Source organism: Carcharodon carcharias, chromosome 10 (assembly GCF_017639515.1).
Source record: "Carcharodon carcharias isolate sCarCar2 chromosome 10, sCarCar2.pri, whole genome shotgun sequence".
Lineage (NCBI taxonomy): Eukaryota > Metazoa > Chordata > Chondrichthyes > Lamniformes > Lamnidae > Carcharodon > Carcharodon carcharias.
In genome coordinates, this window is record NC_054476.1 from 86,833,929 (window position 1) to 86,855,670 (window position 21,742).

A 21,742-nucleotide genomic window follows, 5' to 3' on the forward strand; every position below is an offset into this window, starting at 1 on the left:
GGGAGTACAATATTCCAATCCAGCAGGAGTTCATTGCTCCATTCCAACCGAAGTACAATACTCCAATCCAACAGCAGCTCGCTTCTCAATTCCAACTGGAGTACAATACCCCAATACAACAGGACTTCACTGATCCATTCCAGCTGGAATACAATACCCAAATCCAAATGGAGTTAGCAACTCTATTCCAACTGTAGTACAATACTCCAATTGAACTGGAGTTCACTGCTCCATTCCAGCGGGAGTACAATACCCCAATCCAACAGGAGTTCCCTACCCCATTCCAACTGGAGTAAAATACTCCAATCCAACAGGAGTTCGCTTCTCCATTCCAACTGGAGTACAATACCCCAATCCAACAGGAGTTCGCTACTCCATTCCAGAGGGAGTACAATAATCCAATCCAAAAGGAGTTCGCTACTCCATTCCAACTGGAGTACAATACCCCAACCCAACATGAGTTCGCTACTCCATTCCAGCGGGATTACAATATTCCAATCCAGCAGGAGTTCACTGTTCCATTCCAACCGAAGTACAATACTCCAGTCGAACAGGAGTTCGCGTCTCAATTCCAACTGGAGTTCAATACCCCAATACAACAGGAGTTCACTGTTCCATTCCAGCAGGAATACAATACCCGAATCCAAATGGAGTTAGCTACACTATTTCAACTGTAGTACAATACTCCAATTCAACAGGAGTTCACTGCTCCATTCCAACGTGAGTACAATACCCCAATCCAACAGGTGTTCGCTACTCCATTCCAGCGGGAGTACAATACTCCAATCCAAAAGGAGTTCGCTACTCCATTCCAACTGGAGTACAAACCCCAATCCAACATGAGTTCACTACTCCATTCCAACGGGAGTGCAATATTCCAATCCAGCAGGAGTTCACTGCTCCATTCCAACCGAAGTACAATACTCCAATCCAACAGAAGTTCGCTTCTCAATTCCAACTGGAGTTCAATACCCCAATACAACAGGAGTTCACTGTTCCATTCCAGCAGGAATACAATACCCGAATCCAAATGGAGTTAGCTACTCTATTACAACTGTAGAACAATACTCCAATTGAACAGGAGTTCACTGCTCCATTCCAACGGTAGTACAATACCCCAATCCAACAGGAGTTCCCTACCCGATTCCAACTGGAGTACAATACTCCAATCCAACAGGAGGTTCGCCTCTCCATTCCAACTGGAGTACAGTACCCCAATATAACAGGAGTTCGCTTCTCCATTCCAACTGGAGTAAAATACCCCAATCCAACAGGAGTTCGCTACTCCAATCCAACTGGAGTACAATACCCCAATCCAACATGAGTTCGCTACTCCAATCCAACTGGAGTACAATACCCCAATCCAACAGGAGTTCACTACCCCATTCCAGCTGGAGTACAATACCCCAATCCAAAAGGAGTTCGCTACTCCATTCCAACTGGAGTACAAAACCCCAATCCAAAAGGAGTTCGCTACTCCATTCCAACTGGAGTACAATACTCCACTCCGATAGGAGCTCCCTACTCCATTCCAACGGGAGTACAATATTCCACTCCAACAGGAGTTCAATGATCCATTCCAACAGGAACACAATACTCCAATCCAACAGGAGTTCATGACTCTATTCGAACTGGAGTACAATAATCCAGTCCAACATGAGCTCGCTACTCGATTCCAACTGGAGTACCAAATGCCAATCCAACATGAGTTCGCTACTCCATTCCAACGGGAGTACAATACCCCAATTCAACAGGAGTTAACTACCCCATTCTAACTGGATAACAATACTCCAATCCAACAGGAGCTCGCTACTCCAGTCCAATTGGAGTACAATACCCGAATCCAACATGAGTTCGCTACTCCATTCCAACTGGAGTACAATACCCCAATCCAACAGGAGTTCGCTACTCCATTCCAGCATGGGTACGATACTCCAATCCAACAGGAGCTTGCAACTCTATTCCAACTGGAGTACCATGCCCCAAACCAACAGGAGTTCAATGTTCCATTCCAGCTGGAGTACAATAACCCAATCCAAATGTAGTTCGCTACTCCATTCCAACTGGAGTACAATACTCCAATCCAACAGGAGTTCAATGCACCATTCCAACTGGCGTACAATACCCCAATCCAACAGGAGTTCACTACCCCATTCCAACTGGAGTACAACACTCCAATCCAACAGGAGCTCGCTACTCCAATCCAACTGAAGTACATACTCCAATCCAACAGGAGTTCGCGACTCCATTTCATCTGGAGTACAATACTCCAATCCAACAGGAGCTCGCAACTCTATTCCAACTGGAGTACCATGCCCCAAAAAAACAGGAGTTCAATGTTCCATTCCAGCTGGAGTACAATAACCCAATCCAAAAGTAGTTCGCTACTCCATTCTAACTGGAGTACAATACTACAATCCAACAGGAGTTCACTGCTCCATTCCAACTGGAGTGCAATACCCCAATCCAAAATGAGTTCGCTACACTATTCCAACTGAACTACAATCCTCCAATCCAACAGGAGTTCGCTAATCCATTCCAGCTGGAGTACAATACTCCAATCCAACAGGAGTTCGCTACTGCATTCCAGCGGGAGTACCATACTCCCATCAAGGAGTTCGCTACTCCATTCCAACTGGAGAACAATATTCCAATCCAATAGGAGCTCACTACTCCTTTCCAACTGGAGCACAATACCCCAATACAACAGGACTTCACTGTTCCATTCCAGCTGGAATACAATGCCCAAATCCAAATGGTGTTAGCTACTCTATTCCAACTGTAATACAATACTCCAATTGAACAGGAGTTCACTGCTCCATTCCAACGGGAGTACAATACCCCAATCCAACAGGAGTTCCCTACCCCATTCCAACTGGAGTACAATACTCCAATCCAACAGGAGTTCGCTTCTCCATTCCAACGGGAGTACAATACCCCAATCCAACAGGAGTTCGCTACTCCATTACAGCGGGAGTACAATACTCCAATCCAAAAGGAGTACGCTACTCCTTTCCAATGGGAGTACAATACCCCAATCCAACATGAGTTCGCTACTCCATTCCAACGGGAGTACAATATTCCAATCCAGCAGGAGTTCACTGCTCCATTCCAACCGAAGTACAATACTCCAATCCAACAGGAGTTCGCTTCTCAATTCCAACTGGAGTTCAATACCCCAATACAACAGGAGTTCACTGTTCCATTCCAGCAGGAATACAATACCCGAATCCAAATGGAGTTAGCTACACTATTCCAAATGTAGTACAATACTCCAATTCAACAGGAGTTCACTGCTCCATTCCAACGGTAGTACAATACCCCAATCCAACAGGAGTTCGCTACTCCATTCCAGCGGGAGTACAATACTCCAATCCAAAAGGAGTTCGCTACTTCATTCCAACTGGAGTACAATACCCCAATCCAAAATGAGTTCGCTACTCCATTCCAACGGGAGTACAATATTCCAATCCAGCAGGAGTTCACTGCTCCATTCCAACCGAAGTACAATACTCCAATCCAACAGCAGCTCGCTACTCAATTCCAACTGGAGTACAATACCCCAAGACAACAGGACTTCACTGTTCCATTCCAGCTGGAATACAATACCCGAATCCAAATGGAGTTAGCTACTCTATTCCAACTGTAGTACAATACTCCAATTGAACTGGAGTTCAGTGCTCCATTCCAACGGGAGTACAATACCCCAATCCAACAGGAGTTCCTTACCCCATTCCAACTGGAGTAAAATACTCCAATCCAACAGGAGTTCGCTTCTCCATTCCAACTGGAGTACAATACCCCAATCCAACAGGAGTTCGCTACTCCATTCCAGTGGGAGTACAATAATCCAATCCAAAAGGAGTTCGCTACTCCATTCCAACTGGAGTACAATACCCCAACCCAACATGAGTTCGCTACTCCATTCCAACGGGAGTACAATATTCCAATCCAGCAGGAGTTCACTGCTCCATTCCAACCGAAGTACAATACTCCAATCGAACAGGAGTTCGCGTCTCAATTCCAACTGGAGTTCAATACCCCAATACAACAGGAGTTCACTGTTCCATTCCAGCAGGAATACAATACCCGAATCCAAATGGAGTTAGCTACACTATTTCAACTGTAGTACAATACTCCAATTCAACAGGAGTTCACTGCTCCATTCCAACGTGAGTACAATACCCCAATCCAACAGGAGTTCGCTACTCCATTCCAGCGGGAGTACAATACTCCAATCCAAAAGGATTTCGCTACTCCATTCCAACTGGAGTACAATACCCCAATCCAACATGAGTTCGCTACTCCATTCCAACGGGAGTGCAATATTCCAATCCAGCAGGAGTTCACTGCTCCATTCCAACCGAAGTACAATACTCCAATCCAACAGGAGTTCGCTTCTCAATTCCAACTGGAGTTCAATACCCCAATACAACAGGAGTTCACTGTTCCATTCCAGCAGTAGTACAATACCCGAATCCAAATGGAGTTAGCTACTCTATTCCAACTGTAGTACAATACTCCAATTGAACAGGAGTTCACTGCTCCATTCCAATGGTAGTACGATACCCCAATCCACCAGGAGTTCCCTACCCCATTCCAACTGGAGTACAATACACCATTCCAACAGGAGTTCACTTCTCCATTCCAACTGGAGTACAGTACCCCAATAAAACAGGAGTTCGCTTCTCCATTCCAACTGGAGTAAAATACCCCAATCCAACAGGAGTTCGCTACTCCAATCCAACTGGAGTACAATACTCCAATCCAACATGAGTTCGCTACTCCAATACAACTGGAGTACAATACCCCCATCCAACAGGAGTTCGCTACTCCATTCCAACTGGAGTACAATACTCCAATCTGATAGGAGCTCCCTACTCCATTCCAGCGGGAGTACAATATTCCAATCCAACAGGAGTTCAATGATCCATTCCAACAGGAACACAATACTCCAATCCAACAGGAGTTCATGACTCTATTCGAACTGGAGTACAATAATCCAGTCCAACATGAGCTCGCTACTCGATTCCAACTGGAGTACCAAATGCCAATCCAACATGAGTTCGCTACTCCATTCCAACGGGAGTACAATACCCCAGTTGAACAGGAGTTAACTACCCCATTCCAACTGGATAACAATACTCCAATCCAACAGGAGCTCGCTACTCCAGTCCAACTGGAGTACAATACTCCAATCCAACATGTGTTCGCTACTCCATTCCAAGTGGAGTACAATACCCCAATCCAACAGGATTTCGCTACTTCATTTCATCTGGAGTACAATACTCCAATCCAACAGGAGCTTGCAACTCTATTCCAACTGGAGTACCATGCCCCAAACCAAAAGGAGTTCAATGTTCCATTCCAGCTGGAGTACAATAACCCAATCCAAAAGTAGTTCGCTACTCCATTCTAACTGGAGTACAATACTCCAATCCAACAGGAGTTCAATGCTCCATTCCAACTGGAGTACAATACCGCAATCCAAAAGGAGTTCGCTACTCCATTCCAGTGGGAGTACAATAATCCAATCCAAAAGGAGTTCGCTACTCCATTCCAACTGGAGTACAATACCCCAACCCAACATGAGTTCGCTACTCCATTCCAACGGGAGTACAATATTCCAATCCAGCAGGAGTTCACTGCTCCATTCCAACCGAAGTACAATACTCCAATCGAACAGGAGTTCGCGTCTCAATTCCAACTGGAGTTCAATACCCCAATACAACAGGAGTTCACTGTTCCATTCCAGCAGGAATACAATACCCGAATCCAAATGGAGTTAGCTACACTATTCCAACTGTAGTACAATACTCCAATTGAACAGGAGTTCACTGCTCCATTCCAACGTGAGTACAATACCCCAATCCAACAGGAGTTCGCTACTCCATTCCAGCGGGAGTACAATACTCCAATCCAAAAGGATTTCGCTACTCCATTCCAACTGGAGTACAATACCCCAATCCAACATGAGTTCGCTACTCCATTCCAACGGGAGTGCAATATTCCAATCCAGCAGGAGTTCACTGCTCCATTCCAACCGAAGTACAATACTCCAATCCAACAGGAGTTCGCTTCTCAATTCCAACTGGAGTTCAATACCCCAATACAACAGGAGTTCACTGTTCCATTCCAGCAGTAGTACAATACCCGAATCCAAATGGAGTTAGCTACTCTATTCCAACTGTAGTACAATACTCCAATTGAACAGGAGTTCACTGCTCCATTCCAATGGGAGTACGATACCCCAATCCACCAGGAGTTCCCTACCCCATTCCAACTGGAGTACAATACACCATTCCAACAGGAGTTCACTTCTCCATTCCAACTGGAGTACAGTACCCCAATAAAACAGGAGTTCGCTTCTCCATTCCAACTGGAGTAAAATACCCCAATCCAACAGGAGTTCGCTACTCCAATCCAACTGGAGTACAATACTCCAATCCAACATGAGTTCGCTACTCCAATACAACTGGAGTACAATACCCCCATCCAACAGGAGTTCGCTACTCCATTCCAACTGGAGTACAATACTCCAATCTGATAGGAGCTCCCTACTCCATTCCAGCGGGAGTACAATATTCCAATCCAACAGGAGTTCAATGATCCATTCCAACAGGAACACAATACTCCAATCCAACAGGAGTTCATGACTCTATTCGAACTGGAGTACAATAATCCAGTCCAACATGAGCTCGCTACTCGATTCCAACTGGAGTACCAAATGCCAATCCAACATGAGTTCGCTACTCCATTCCAACGGGAGTACAATACCCCAGTTGAACAGGAGTTAACTACCCCATTCCAACTGGATAACAATACTCCAATCCAACAGGAGCTCGCTACTCCAGTCCAACTGGAGTACAATACTCCAATCCAACATGTGTTCGCTACTCCATTCCAACTGGAGTACAATACCCCAATCCAACAGGATTTCGCTACTTCATTTCATCTGGAGTACAATACTCCAATCCAACAGGAGCTTGCAACTCTATTCCAACTGGAGTACCATGCCCCAAACCAAAAGAAGTTCAATGTTCCATTCCAGCTGGAGTACAATAACCCAATCCAAAAGTAGTTCGCTACTCCATTCTAACTGGAGTACAATACTCCAATCCAACAGGAGTTCAATGCTCCATTCCAACTGGAGTACAATACCGCAATCCAAAAGGAGTTTGCTACACTATTCCAACTGAACTACAATCCTCCAATCCAACAGGAGTTCGCTAATCCATTCCAGCTGGAGTACAATACTCCAATTCAACAGGAGTTCGCTACTCCATTCCAGCGGGAGTACAATACTCCAATCCAAAAGGAGTTCGCTACTCCATTCCAACAGGAGTACAATACCCCAATCCAACATGAGTTCGCTACTCCATTCCAACGGGAGTACAATATTCCAATCCATCAGGAGTTCATGACTCTAATCGAAGTGGAGAACAATAATCCAGTCCAACATGAGCTCGCTACTCGATTCCAACTGGAGTACCAAATGCCAATCCAACATGAGTTCGCTACTCCATTCCAATGGGAGTACAATACACCAATTCAACAGGAGTTAACTACCCCATTCCAACTGGATAACAATACTCCAATCCAACAGGAGCTCGCTACTCCAGTCCAACTGGAGTACAATACTCCAATCCAACATGAGTTCGCTACTCCATTCCAACTGGAGTACAATACCCCAATCCAACAGGAGTTCGCTACTCCATTCCAGCATGGGTACGATACTCCAATCCCAAAGGAGTTAGCTACTTCATTCCGACAGGAGTACAATATTCCAATCCAACAGGAATTCACGACTCTATTCGAAGTGGAGTACAATAATCTAGTCCAACAGGAGCTCGCTACTCCATTCCAACTGGAGTACCATACCCCAGTCCAACAGGATTTCACTGTTCCATTCCAGCTGGAGTACAATACCCTAATCCAAATGGAGTTTGCTACTCTATTCCAACTGGAGTACCATGCCCCAAACCAACAGGAGTTCAATGTTCCATTCCAGCTGGAGTATAATAACCCAATCCAAAAGTAGTTCGCTACTCCATTCTAACTGGAGTACAATACCCCAATCCAACAGGAGTTCGCTACTCTATTCCAACTGAACTCCAATCCTCCAATCCAACAGGAGTTCGCTAATCCATTCCAGCTGGAGTACAATACTCCCAACCAACAGGAGTTCGCTACTCCATTCCAAAGGGAGTACCATACTCCCATCAAGTAGGAGTTCGCTACTCCATTCCAACTAGAGTACAATATTCCAATCCAAGAGGAGCGCACTACTCCATTCCAAATGGAGTACAATACCCCAATACAACAGGACTTCACTTATCCATTCCAGCTGGAATACAATACCCGAATCCAAATGGAGTTACCTACTCTATTCCAACGGTAGTACAATACTCCAATTGAACAGGAGTTCACTGCTCCATTCCAACGGGAGTACAATACCCCAATCCAACAGGAGTTCCCTACCCCATTCCAACTGGAGTACAATACCCCAATCCAACAGGAGTTCGCTACTCCATTCCAGCGGGAGTACAATACTCAAATCCAAAAGGAGTACGCTAATCCATTCCAACGGGAGTACAATACCCCAATCCAACATGAGTTCGCTACTCCATTCCAACGGGAGTACAATATTCCAATCCAGCAGGAGTTCACTGCTCCATTCGAACCGAAGTGCAATACTTCAATCCAACAGGAGTTCGCTTCTCAATTCCAACTGGAGTTCAATACCCCAATCCAACAGGAGTTCCCTACCCCATTCCAACTGGAGTACAATACCCCAATCCAACAGGAGTTCGCTACTCCATTCCAGCGGGAGTACAATACTCAAATCCAAAAGGAGTTCGCTACTCCACTACAACTGGAGTACAATACCCCAATGCAACATGAGTTGGCTACTCCATTCCAACGGGAGTACAATATTCCAATCCAGCAGGAGTTCACTGCTCCATTCCAACCGAAGTACAATACTCCAATCCAACAGGAGTTCGCTTCTCAATTCCCACTGGAGTTCAATACCCCAATATAACAGGAGTTCGCTTCTCCATTCAGGCGGGAGTAAAATACCCCAATCCAACAGGAGTTCGCTACTCAAATCCAACTGGAGTACAATACTCCAATCCAACATGAGTTCGCTACTCCAATCCAACTGGAGTACAATACCCCAATCCAACAGGAGTTCACTACCCCATTCCAGCTGGAGTACAATACCCCAATCCAAAAGGAGTTCGCTACTCCATTCCAACTGGAGTACAAATCCCCAATCCAAAAGGAGTTCGCTACTCCATTCCAACTGGAGTACAATACTCCACTCCGATAGGAGCTACCTACTACATTCCAACGGGAGTACAATATTCCAATCCAACAGGAGTTCAATGATCCATTCCAACAGGAACACAATACTCCAATCCAACAGGAGTTCATGACTCTATTCGAACTGGAGTACAATAATCCAGTCCAACATGAGCTCGCTACTGGATTCCAACTGGAGTACCAAATGCCAATCCAACATGAGTTCGCTACTCCATTCCAACGGGAGTACAATACCCCAATTCAACAGGAGTTAACTACCCCATTCTAACTGGATAACAATACTCCAATCCAACAGGAGCTCGCTACTCCAGTCCAACTGGAGTACAATACCACAATCCAACATGAGTTCGCTACTCCATTCTAACTGGAGTACAAAACCCCAATCCAACAGGAGTTCGCTACTCCATTCCAGCATGGGTACGATACTCCAATCCAAAAGGAGTTCGCTACTTCATTCCGGCTGGAGTACAATATTCCAATCCAACAGGAGTTCACGACTCTATTCGAACTGCAGTACAATAATCCAGTCCAACAGGAGCTCGCTACTCCATTCCAACTGGAGTACCATACCCCAGTCCAACAGGATTTCACTGTTCCATTCCAGCTGGAGTACAATACCCTAATCCAAATGGAGTTTGCAACTCTATTCCAACTGTAGTACAATTCTCCAATTCAACAGGAGTTCACTGCTCCATTCCAACGGGTGTACAATACCCCAATCCAACAGGAGATCACCACCCCATTCCAACTGGAGTACAACACTCCAATCCAACAGGAGCTCGCTACTCCAATCCAACTGAAGTACAATACTCCAATCCAACAGGAGTTCGCGACTCCATTTCATCTGGAGTACAATACTCCAATCCAACAGGAGCTCGCAACTCTATTCCAACTGGAGTACCATGCCCCAAACCAACAGGAGTTCAATGCTCCATTCCAGCTGGAGTACAGTAACCCAATCCAAAAGTAGTTTGCTACTACATTCTAACTGGAGTACAATACTACAATCCAACAGGAGTTCACTGCTCCATTCCAACTGGAGTACAATACCCCAATCCAACAGGAGTTCGCTACTCCATTCCAGATAGAGTACAATACTACAATCCAACAGGAGTTCGCTACTCCATTCCAGCGGGAGTACCATACTCCCATCAAGAAGGAGTTCGCTACTCCATTCCAACTGGAGTACAATATTCCAATTCAATAGGAGCTCACTACTCCATTCCAACTGGATTACAATGCCCCAATACAACAGGAGTTCACTGTTCCATTCCAGCTGGAATACAATACCCGAATCCAAATGGAGTTAGCTACTCTATTCCAACTGTAGTACAATACTCCAATTGAACTGGAGTTCACTGCTCCATTCCAGCGGGAGTACAATACCCCAATCCAACAGGAGTTCCCTACCCCATTCCAACTGGAGTAAAATACTCCAATCCAACAGGAGTTCGCTTCTCCATTCCAACTGGAGTACAATACCCCAATCCAACAGGAGTTCGCTACTCCATTCCAGAGGGAGTACAATAATCCAATCCAAAAGGAGTTCGCTGCTCCATTCCAACTGGAGTACAATACCCCAACCCAACATGAGTTCACTACTCCATTCCAGCGGGATTACAACATTCCAATCCAGCAGGAGTTCACTGTTCCATTCCAACCGAAGTACAATACTCCAATCGAACAGGAGTTCGCGTCTCAATTCCAACTGGAGTTCAATACCCCAATACAACAGGAGTTCACTGTTCCATTCCAGCAGGAATACAATACCCGAATCCAAATGGAGTTAGCTACACTATTTCAACTGTAGTACAATACTCCAATTCAACAGGAGTTCACTGCTCCATTCCAACGTGAGTACAATACCCCAATCCAACATGTGTTCGCTACTCCATTCCAGCGGGAGTACAATACTCCAATCCAAAAGGAGTTCGCTACTCCATTCCAACTGGAGTACAATACCCCAATCCAACATGAGTTCGCTACTCCATTCCAACGGGAGTGCAATATTCCAATCCAGCAGGAGTTCACTGCTCCATTCCAACCGAAGTACAATACTCCAATCCAACAGAAGTTCGCTTCTCAATTCCAACTGGAGTTCAATACCCCAATACAACAGGAGTTCAGTGTTCCATTCCAGCAGGAATACAATACCCGAATCCAAATGGAGTTAGCTACTCTATTACATCTGTAGAACAATACTCCAATTGAACAGGAGTTCACTGCTCCATTCCAACGGTAGTACAATACCCCAATCCAACAGGAGTTCCCTAACCGATTCCAACTGGAGTACAATACTCCAATCCAACAGGAGGTTCGCCTCTCCATTCCAACTGGAGTACAGTACCCCAATATAACAGGAGTTCGCTTCTCCATTCCAACTGGAGTAAAATACCCCAATCCAACAGGAGTTCGCTACTCCAATCCAACTGGAGTACAATACCCCAATCCAACATGAGTTCGCTACTCCAATCCAACTGGAGTACAATACCCCAATCCAACAGGAGTTCACTACCCCATTCCAGCTGGAGTACAATACCCCAATCCAAAAGGAGTTCGCTACTCCATTCCAACTGGAGTACAAAACCCCAATCCAAAAGGAGTTCGCTACTCCATTCCAACTGGAGTACAATACTCCACTCCGATAGGAGCTCCCTACTCCATTCCAACGGGAGTACAATATTCCAATCCAACAGGAGTTCAATGATCCATTCCAACAGGAACACAATACTCCAATCCAACAGGAGTTCATGACTCTATTCGAACTGGAGTACAATAATCCAGTCCAACATGAGCTCGCTACTCGATTCCAACTGGAGTACCAAATGCCAATCCAACATGAGTTCGCTACTCCATTCCAACGGGAGTACAATACCCCAATTCAACAGGAGTTAACTACCCCATTCTAACTGGATAACAATACTCCAATCCAACAGGAGCTCGCTACTCCAGTCCAATTGGAGTACAATACCCGAATCCAACATGAGTTCGCTACTCCATTCCAACTGGAGTACAATACCCCAATCCAACAGGAGTTCGCTACTCCATTCCAGCATGGGTACGATACTCCAATCCAACAGGAGCTTGCAACTCTATTCCAACTGGAGTACCATGCCCCAAACCAACAGGAGTTCAATGTTCCATTCCAGCTGGAGTACAATAACCCAATCCAAATGTAGTTCGCTACTCCATTCCAACTGGAGTACAATACTCCAATCCAACAGGAGTTCAATGCACCATTCCAACTGGCGTACAATACCCCAATCCAACAGGAGTTCACTACCCCATTCCAACTGGAGTACAACACTCCAATCCAACAGGAGCTCGCTACTCCAATCCAACTGAAGTACATACTCCAATCCAACAGGAGTTCGCGACTCCATTTCATCTGGAGTACAATACTCCAATCCAACAGGAGCTCGCAACTCTATTCCAACTGGAGTACCATGCCCCAAAAAAACAGGAGTTCAATGTTCCATTCCAGCTGGAGTACAATAACCCAATCCAAAAGTAGTTCGCTACTCCATTCTAACTGGAGTACAATACTACAATCCAACAGGAGTTCACTGCTCCATTCCAACTGGAGTGCAATACCCCAATCCAAAACGAGTTCGCTACACTATTCCAACTGAACTACAATCCTCCAATCCAACAGGAGTTCGCTAATCCATTCCAGCTGGAGTACAATACTCCAATCCAACAGGAGTTCGCTACTGCATTCCAGCGGGAGTACCATACTCCCATCAAGGAGTTCGCTACTCCATTCCAACTGGAGAACAATATTCCAATCCAATAGGAGCTCACTACTCCTTTCCAACTGGAGCACAATACCCCAATACAACAGGACTTCACTGTTCCATTCCAGCTGGAATACAATGCCCAAATCCAAATGGTGTTAGCTACTCTATTCCAACTGTAATACAATACTCCAATTGAACAGGAGTTCACTGCTCCATTCCAACGGGAGTACCATACCCCATTCCAACAGGATTTCACTGTTCCATTCCAGCTGGAGTACAATACCCTAATCCAAATGGAGTTTGCAACTCTATTCCAACTGTAGTACAATTCTCCAATTCAACAGGAGTTCACTGCTCCATTCCAACGGGTGTACAATACCCCAATCCAACAGGAGTTCACCACCCCATTCCAACTGGAGTACAACACTCCAATCCAACAGGAGCTCGCTACTCCAATCCAACTGAAGTACAATACTCCAATCCAACAGGAGCTCGCAACTCTATTCCAACTGGAGTACCATGCCCCAAACCAACAGGAGTTCAATGTTCCATTCCAGCTGGAGTACAGTAACCCAATCCAAAAGTAGTTCGCTACTACATTCTAACTGGAGTACAATACTACAATCCAACAGGAGTTCACTGCTCCATTCCAACTGGAGTACAATACCCCAATCCAACAGGAGTTCGCTACTCCATTCCAGCTAGAGTACAATACTCCAATCCAACAGGAGTTCGCTACTCCATTCCAGCGGGAGTACCATACTCCCATCAAGAAGGAGTTCGCTACTCCATTCCAACTGGAGTACAATATTCCAATCCAATAGGAGCTCACTACTCCATTCCAACTGGAGTACAATGCCCCAATACAACAGGACTTCACTGTTCCATTCCAGCTGGAATACAATACCCGAATCCAAATGGAGTTAGCTACTCTATTCCAACTGTAGTACAATACTCCAATTGAACAGGAGTTCACTGCTCCATTCCAACGGGAGTACAATACCCCAATGCAACAGGAGTTCCGTACCCCATTCCAACTGGAGTACAATACTCCAATCCAACAGGAGCTCGCTACTCCAGTCCAACTGGAGTACAATACTCCAATCCAACATGAGTTCGCTACTCCATTCCAACGGGAGTACAATACCCCAATCCACCAGGAGTTCCCTATCCCATTCCAACTGGAGTACAATACTCCAATCCAACAGGAGTTCGCTTCTCCTTTCCAACTGGAGTACAATACCCCAATCCAACAGGAGTTCGCTACTCCATTCCAGCGGGAGTACAATACTCCAATCCAAAAGGAGTACGCTACTCCATTCCAACGGGAGTACAATACCGCAATCCAACATGAGTTCGCTACTCCATTCCAACGGGAGTACAATATTCCAATCCAGCAGGAGTTCACTGCTCCATTCCAACCGAAGTACAATACTCCAATCCAACAGCAGCTCGCTACTCAATTCCAACTGGAGTACAATACCCCAATACAACAGGACTTCACTGTTCAATTCCAGCTGGAATACAATACCCGAATCCAAATGGAGTTAGCAACTCTATTCCAACTGTAGTACAATACTTCAATTGAACTGGAGTTCACTGCTCCATTCCAACGGAAGTACAATACCCCAATCCAACAGGAGTTCCCTACCCCATTCCAACTGGAGTAAAATACTCCAATCCAACAGGAGTTCGCTTCTCCATTCCAACTGGAGTACAATACCCCAATCCAACAGGAGTTCGCTACTCCATTCCACTGGGAGTACAATAATCCAATCCAAAAGGAGTTTGCTACTCCATTCCAACTGGAGTACAATACCCCAACCCAACATGAGTTCGCTACTCCATTCCAACGGGAGTACAATATTCCAATCCAGCAGGAGTTCACTGCTCCATTCCAACCGAAGTACAATACTCCAATCGAACAGGAGTTCGCGTCTCAATTCCAACTGGAGTTCAATACCCCAATACAACAGGAGTTCACTGTTCCATTCCAGCAGGAATACAATACCCGAATCCAAATGGAGTTAGCCACTCTATTCCAACTGTAGTACAATACTCAAATTGAACAGGAGTTCACTGCTCCATTCCAATGGGAGTACAATACCCCAATCCAACAGGAGTTCCCTACCCCATTCCAACTGGAGTACAATACTCCAATCCAACAGGAGTTCGCTTCTCCATTCCAACTGGAGTACAGTACCCCAATATAACAGGAGTTCGCTTCTCCATTCCAACTGCAGTACAATACCCCAATACAACAGGAGTTCGCTACTCCATTCCAGCGGGAGTACAATACTCCAATCCAAAAGGAGTTCGCTACTCCATTCCAACTGGAGTACAATACCCCAATCCAACATGAGTTCGCTACTCCATTCCAACGGGAGTGCAATATTCCAATCCAGCAGGAGTTCACTGCTCCATTCCAACCGAAGTACAATACTCCAATCCAACAGAAGTTCGCTTCTCAATTCCAACTGGAGTTCAATACCCCAATACAACAGGAGTTCACTGTTCCATTCCAGCAGGAATACAATACCCGAATCCAAATGGAGTTAGCTACTCTATTACAACTGTAGAACAATACTCCAATTGAACAGGAGTTCACTGCTCCATTCCAACGGTAGTACAATACCCCAATACAACACGAGTTCCCTACCCGATTCCAACTGGAGTACAATACTCCAATCCAACAGGAGGTTCGCCTCTCCATTCCAACTGGAGTACAGTACCCCAATATAACAGGAGTTCGCTTCTCCATTCCAACCGGAGTAAAATACCCCAATCCAACAGGAGTTCGCTACTCCAATCCAACTGGAGTACAATACCCCAATCCAACATGAGTTCGCTACTCCAATCCAACTGGAGTACAATACCCCAATCCAACAGGAGTTCACTACCCCATTCCAGCTGGAGTACAATACCCCAATCCAAAAGGAGTTCGCTACTCCATTCCAACTGGAGTACAAAACCCCAATCCAAAAGGAGTTCGCTACTCCATTCCAACTGGAGTACAATACTCCACTCCGATAGGAGCTCCCTACTCCTTTCCAACGGGAGTACAATATTCCAATCCAACAGGAGTTCAATGATCCATTCCAACAGGAACACAATACTCCAATCCAACAGGAGTTCATGACTCTATTCGAACTGGAGTACAATAATCCAGTCCAACATGAGCTCGCTACTCGATTCCAACTGGAGTACCAAATGCCAATCCAACATGAGTTCGCTACTCCATTCCAACGGGAGTACAATACCCCAATTCAACAGGAGTTAACTACCCCATTCTAACTGGTTAACAATACTCCAATCCAACAGGAGCTCGCTACTCCAGTCCAATTGGAGTACAATACCCGAATCCAACATGAGTTCGCTACTCCATTCCAACTGGAGTACAATACCCCAATCCAACAGGAGTTCGCTACTCCATTCCAGCATGGGTACGATACTCCAATCCAAAAGGAGTTCACTACTTCATTCCGGCTGGAGTACAATATTCCAATCCAACAGGAGTTCACGACTCTATTCGAACTGGAGTACAATAATCCAGTCCAACAGGAGCTCGCTACTCCATTCCAACTGGAGTACCATACCCCATTCCAACAGGATTTCACTGTTCCATTCCAGCTGGAGTACAATACCCTAATCCAAATGGAGTTTGCAACTCTATTCCAACTGTAGTACAATTCTCCAATTCAACAGGAGTTCACTGCTCCATTCCAACGGGTGTACAATACCCCAATCCAACAGGAGTTCACCACCCCATTCCAACTGGAGTACAACACTCCAATCCAACAGGAGCTCGCTACTCCAATCCAACTGAAGTACAATACTCCAATCCAACAGGAGCTCGCAACTCTATTCCAACTGGAGTACCATGCCCCAAACCAACAGGAGTTCAATGTTCCATTCCAGCTGGAGTACAGTAACCCAATCCAAAAGTAGTTCGCTACTACATTCTAACTGGAGTACAATACTACAATCCAACAGGAGTTCACTGCTCCATTCCAACTGGAGTACAATACCCCAATCCAACAGGAGTTCACTACTCCATTCCAGCTAGAGTACAATACTCCAATCCAACAGGAGTTCGCTACTCCATTCCAGCGGGAGTACCATACTCCCATCAAGAAGGAGTTCGCTACTCCATTCCAACTGGAGTACAATATTCCAATCCAATAGGAGCTCACTACTCCATTCCAACTGGAGTACAATGCCCCAATACAACAGGACTTCACTGTTCCATTCCAGCTGGAATACAATACCCGAATCCAAATGGAGTTAGCTACTCTATTCCAACTGTAGTACAATACTCCAATTGAACAGGAGTTCACTGCTCCATTCCAACGGGAGTACAATACCCCAATGCAACAGGAGTTCCGTACCCCATTCCAACTGGAGTACAATACTCCAATCCAACAGGAGCTCGCTACTCCAGTCCAACTGGAGTACAATACTCCAATCCAACATGAGTTCGCTACTCCATTCCAACGGGAGTACAATACCCCAATCCACCAGGAGTTCCCTATCCCATTCCAACTGGAGTACAATACTCCAATCCAACAGGAGTTCGCTTCTCCTTTCCAACTGGAGTACAATACCCCAATCCAACAGGAGTTCGCTACTCCATTCCAGCGGGAGTACAATACTCCAATCCAAAAGGAGTACGCTACTCCATTCCAACGGGAGTACAATACCGCAATCCAACATGAGTTCGCTACTCCATTCCAACGGGAGTACAATATTCCAATCCAGCAGGAGTTCACTGCTCCATTCCAACCGAAGTACAATACTCCAATCCAACAGCAGCTCGCTACTCAATTCCAACTGGAGTACAATACCCCAATACAACAGGACTTCACTGTTCAATTCCAGCTGGAATACAATACCCGAATCCAAATGGAGTTAGCAACTCTATTCCAACTGTAGTACAATACTCCAATTGAACTGGAGTTCACTGCTCCATTCCAACGGAAGTACAATACCCCAATCCAACAGGAGTTCCCTACCCCATTCCAACTGGAGTAAAATACTCCAATCCAACAGGAGTTCGCTTCTCCATTCCAACTGGAGTACAATACCCCAATCCAACAGGAGTTCGCTACTCCATTCCACTGGGAGTACAATAATCCAATCCAAAAGGAGTTTGCTACTCCATTCCAACTGGAGTACAATACCCCAACCCAACATGAGTTCGCTACTCCATTCCAACGGTAGTACAATATTCCAATCCAGCAGGAGTTCACTGCTCCATTCCAACCGAAGTACAATACTCCAATCGAACAGGAGTTCGCGTCTCAATTCCAACTGGAGTTCAATACCCCAATACAACAGGAGTTCACTGTTCCATTCCAGCAGGAATACAATACCCGAATCCAAATGGAGTTAGCCACTCTATTCCAACTGTAGTACAATACTCAAATTGAACAGGAGTTCACTGCTCCATTCCAATGGGAGTACAATACCCCAATCCAACAGGAGTTCCCTACCCCATTCCAACTGGAGTACAATACTCCAATCCAACAGGAGTTCGCTTCTCCATTCCAACTGGAGTACAGTACCCCAATATAACAGGAGTTCGCTTCTCCATTCCAACTGCAGTACAATACCCCAATACAACAGGAGTTCGCTACTCCATTCCAGCGGGAGTACAATACTCCAATCCAAAAGGAGTTCGCTACTCCATTCCAACTGGAGTACAATACCCCAATCCAACATGAGTTCGCTACTCCATTCCAACGGGAGTGCAATATTCCAATCCAGCAGGAGTTCACTGCTCCATTCCAACCGAAGTACAATACTCCAATCCAACAGAAGTTCGCTTCTCAATTCCAACTGGAGTTCAATACCCCAATACAACAGGAGTTCACTGTTCCATTCCAGCAGGAATACAATACCCGAATCCAAATGGAGTTAGCTACTCTATTACAACTGTAGAACAATACTCCAATTGAACAGGAGTTCACTGCTCCATTCCAACGGTAGTACAATACCCCAATACAACACGAGTTCCCTACCCGATTCCAACTGGAGTACAATACTCCAATCCAACAGGAGGTTCGCCTCTCCATTCCAACTGGAGTACAGTACCCCAATATAACAGGAGTTCGCTTCTCCATTCCAACCGGAGTAAAATACCCCAATCCAACAGGAGTTCGCTACTCCAATCCAACTGGAGTACAATACCCCAATCCAACATGAGTTCGCTACTCCAATCCAACTGGAGTACAATACCCCAATCCAACAGGAGTTCACTACCCCATTCCAGCTGGAGTATAATACCCCAATCCAAAAGGAGTTCGCTACTCCATTCCAACTGGAGTACAAAACCCCAATCCAAAAGGAGTTCGCTACTCCATTCCAACTGGAGTACAATACTCCACTCCGATAGGAGCTCCCTACTCCTTTCCAACGGGAGTACAATATTCCAATCCAACAGGAGTTCAATGATCCATTCCAACAGGAACACAATACTCCAATCCAACAGGAGTTCATGACTCTATTCGAACTGGAGTACAATAATCCAGTCCAACATGAGCTCGCTACTCGATTCCAACTGGAGTACCAAATGCCAATCCAACATGAGTTCGCTACTCCATTCCAACGGGAGTACAATACCCCAATTCAACAGGAGTTAACTACCCCATTCTAACTGGTTAACAATACTCCAATCCAACAGGAGCTCGCTACTCCAGTCCAATTGGAGTACAATACCCGAATCCAACATGAGTTCGCTACTCCATTCCAACTGGAGTACAATACCCCAATCCAACAGGAGTTCGCTACTCCATTCCAGCATGGGTACGATACTCCAATCCAAAAGGAGTTCACTACTTCATTCCGGCTGGAGTACAATATTCCAATCCAACAGGAGTTCACGACTCTATTCGAACTGGAGTACAATAATCCAGTCCAACAGGAGCTCGCTACTCCATTCCAACTGGAGTACCATACCCCATTCCAACAGGATTTCACTGTTCCATTCCAGCTGGAGTACAATACCCTAATCCAAATGGAGTTTGCAACTCTATTCCAACTGTAGTACAATTCTCCAATTCAACAGGAGTTCACTGCTCCATTCCAACGGGTGTACAATACCCCAATCCAACAGGAGTTCACCACCCCATTCCAACTGGAGTACAACACTCCAATCCAACAGGAGCTCGCTACTCCAATCCAACTGAAGTACAATACTCCAATCCAACAGGAGCTCGCAACTCTATTCCAACTGGAGTACCATGCCCCAAACCAACAGGAGTTCAATGTTCCATTCCAGCTGGAGTACAGTAACCCAATCCAAAAGTAGTTCGCTACTACATTCTAACTGGAGTACAATACTACAATCCAACAGGAGTTCACTGCTCCATTCCAACTGGAGTACAATACCCCAATCCAACAGGAGTTCGCTACTCCATTCCAGCTAGAGTACAATACTCCAATCCAACAGGAGTTCGCTACTCCATTCCAGCGGGAGTACCATACTCCCATCAAGAAGGAGTTCGCTACTCCATTCCAACTGGAGTACAATATTCCAATCCAATAGGAGCTCACTACTCCATTCCAACTGGAGTACAATGCCCCAATACAACAGGACTTCACTGTTCCATTCCAGCTGGAATACAATACCCGAATCCAAATGGAGTTAGCTACTCTATTCCAACTGTAGTACAATACTCCAATTGAACAGGAGTTCACTGCTCCATTCCAACGGGAGTACAATACCCCAATGCAACAGGAGTTCCGTACCCCATTCCAACTGGAGTACAATACTCCAATCCAACAGGAGCTCGCTACTCCAGTCCAACTGGAGTACAATACTCCAATCCAACATGAGTTCGCTACTCCATTCCAACGGGAGTACAATACCCCAATCCACCAGGAGTTCCCTATCCCATTCCAACTGGAGTACAATACTCCAATCCAACAGGAGTTCGCTTCTCCTTTCCAACTGGAGTACAATACCCCAATCCAACAGGAGTTCGCTACTCCATTCCAGCGGGAGTACAATACTCCAATCCAAAAGGAGTACGCTACTCCATTCCAACGGGAGTACAATACCGCAATCCAACATGAGTTCGCTACTCCATTCCAACGGGAGTACAATATTCCAATCCAGCAGGAGTTCACTGCTCCATTCCAACCGAAGTACAATACTCCAATCCAACAGCAGCTCGCTACTCAATTCCAACTGGAGTACAATACCCCAATACAACAGGACTTCACTGTTCAATTCCAGCTGGAATACAATACCCGAATCCAAATGGAGTTAGCAACTCTATTCCAACTGTAGTACAATACTTCAATTGAACTGGAGTTCACTGCTCCATTCCAACGGAAGTACAATACCCCAATCCAACAGGAGTTCCCTACCCCATTCCAACTGGAGTAAAATACTCCAATCCAACAGGAGTTCGCTTCTCCATTCCAACTGGAGTACAATACCCCAATCCAACAGGAGTTCGCTACTCCATTCCACTGGGAGTACAATAATCCAATCCAAAAGGAGTTTGCTACTCCATTCCAACTGGAGTACAATACCCCAACCCAACATGAGTTCGCTACTCCATTCCAACGGGAGTACAATATTCCAATCCAGCAGGAGTTCACTGCTCCATTCCAACCGAAGTACAATACTCCAATCGAACAGGAGTTCGCGTCTCAATTCCAACTGG

The 21,742-nt window shown here is 45.5% G+C and overlaps 1 protein-coding gene across 2 annotated transcripts in view; it reads right to left on the reverse strand.

The window, feature by feature from the left end:
- cd82b (CD82 molecule b) overlaps positions 1–21,742 on the reverse strand; it is an 865,856-nt gene that overhangs the window by 627,282 nt on the left and 216,832 nt on the right. The gene's annotated exons all lie outside the window — the stretch shown is intronic.